Source organism: Tupaia chinensis, unplaced genomic scaffold, assembly GCF_000334495.1.
Source record: "Tupaia chinensis unplaced genomic scaffold, TupChi_1.0 Scaffold147282_1, whole genome shotgun sequence".
NCBI classification, from domain to species: domain Eukaryota; kingdom Metazoa; phylum Chordata; class Mammalia; order Scandentia; family Tupaiidae; genus Tupaia; species Tupaia belangeri.
The window spans coordinates 3,430,523-3,432,500 of NW_006207133.1; the positions used below are offsets into that span (position 1 = coordinate 3,430,523).

The 1,978-nt window shown below is 48.3% G+C and overlaps 1 protein-coding gene across 1 annotated transcript in view; it reads left to right on the forward strand.

The window, feature by feature from the left end:
- The window catches only part of CFAP221 (cilia and flagella associated protein 221), a 130,809-nt gene extending 129,978 nt beyond the window's left edge, over positions 1 to 831 (forward strand). The window contains exon 25 of the mRNA XM_006169567.3: positions 741 to 831. The gene's annotated coding sequence lies outside the window, so the exon portion shown is untranslated. The remainder of the gene's footprint in view (positions 1 to 740) is intronic.
- Positions 832 to 1,978: the final 1,147 nt, after the last annotated feature.

Consider the following 1,978-nt stretch of genomic DNA (forward strand, 5'->3'; position numbering starts at 1 on the left):
GTTCTAGGAAGAGCAGGGCTGGTATGGACGCCAGTGTGGACGTCGGCTCCCCGATTCCCATTGCCACACACTGGCGAGGAGGGACTAGAACAGGAGAGGACACTTGCGGTGACTGGAGCTTACAGCCCAGCGTGAGAAAACACTCCTCTGAGAACTCGCAGAAGCCCCTGGGGCAAGAGCTCCTCACAGAGGGCTAGGAGCCCTGCCCAGCATGCCAGGCCTTGGATGTGTAACGGGGCTCCCTTCACAGGCACAGGCTCAGGAAGTCGATGGCATTGGAGTCATGTTGCAACAACCCATAATTATCCAAATGTACCATCTCTACTCGTTTTGCTAAGCAAACATTTAAATAGCTGGTAGCAGACTGTACATACATACAACTTTTAAAAGGCTCTTCATTGGGGCCAGCAGGTGGCGTGGTGGTTAAGGGCGCTGGACTCCCACATGGTTCGAGTCCTGGATCTGAAGGCTTGCTTTCTCACTTTCTCTCTCTCTCACTCTGTTGCTCTCTGGTCAAGTAAATAAATAAATAAATAAATAAATAAAGTTAAATAAAATAATTTCTTTTTAAAAAATGCTCTTCATTGTCGATGCTGACATTTTTCTGAAACTTATTCTTCCAACATGAAATCAAAACTCTTTAGGAACAGGACCCCAGCTATAGCATGTGTGAGGTGACTTGTCCCATACTTTAGACAATTAAATGTAAACCGTTTACCATTTCCTTGTTGTCACTCTAGAGAGGAAGGAAGCAAGCGGGCCTGTGTCTGAAATCCATCACCGCAGTGTTTGTCTTGAAGAGCATCCCAGGAGAGAAGTTTCATCAGTGGGTTGTGCACCCAGCCCGCATGCAGAACCCTGGAGGGGCGGTGCGGGGGGGGGGGCAAAAAAGGAGGAGCCCATGGACAGTGGATTCTGGGCAGAGTAGTGCTAGTATGGACGCTGGTATAGACATTGGCTGAACCCGGCGGCCATTCCTCAAAGCTGGAGACGGGCCCAGCCTGGTGGCATAGTTAGTGGCAAACTGAACTGCAGTACCCAAAGCCATATGGCCAACTGGTGGTTCAGGTTACCAGGACAGCTTGAAAACACTCCAGGTGTGGCGGGCATGCGCAACTCCTAAGGAGCCTAGCCTGCAGGGCCAGGGCAAGGTGTGTCGAGACCTTGCTGAGGGTGTTTCCTCTCTCTCTTTCGCCCTCTTTCTTGCACATGTGCTCCCTATCATGAATAAAATAAATAAATAACTTTAAGAAAACCTGGGTTGCCAGGTAAGATACAGGAGGTCCAGTTAAAGTTTAATTTCAGATATACAAATAATGCATTAGTATAAGCATGCGTAATTCTGTGTGCGCTGCTTAGGACATACCACAGTAAAAGATTACTCGCTGTCTAGCCGAAGCTCTAGTTGAACTGGGTATCTTATGTGTTTATTTGCGGAATCTAGCAGCCCTTTTGAATACGCTGTGCTGTCTGGAGAGGTAACGTGTGAGTGGACAACGGAACCAAGAAGGTAGCGGCACTATTGACAAGGGGGTTGGGAGTGGCCCCTGAGGGGAGGGGTCGTTGAGCACAAGTAGTACAAGGGCTCCACGTACCTTTCTCCCAGTGTCTGCCACTGCTGTTACCTACTCTAAAGCAGACAGCTAAACCAGCCCTGGGAGCCTGCAGGTGGCATGGTGGTAAAAGGTGCTGACTCCCACACGGCCAACCACTGTTCGAGTCCCAGACCTGGAGGCTTTCTTTCTCGCTTTCTCTCTCCCTCTCTCTCTCTCTTCCTCTGGTCAAATTAGAACATAATAATAATTAAAAATAAATAAATAATTTTTTAAAAACCAAACGGTCCTTTGCTAGTGGGGAAGGCCCCCCCTCACTGTGACGGGATCCACATTGCTTCTTTTTTTTTTTAAAGAATTGTTTTATTTGGAACCAGCAGTTAGCGTAATGGCTATGTTGCTGAACTCCCATGTAGCTGACCGTC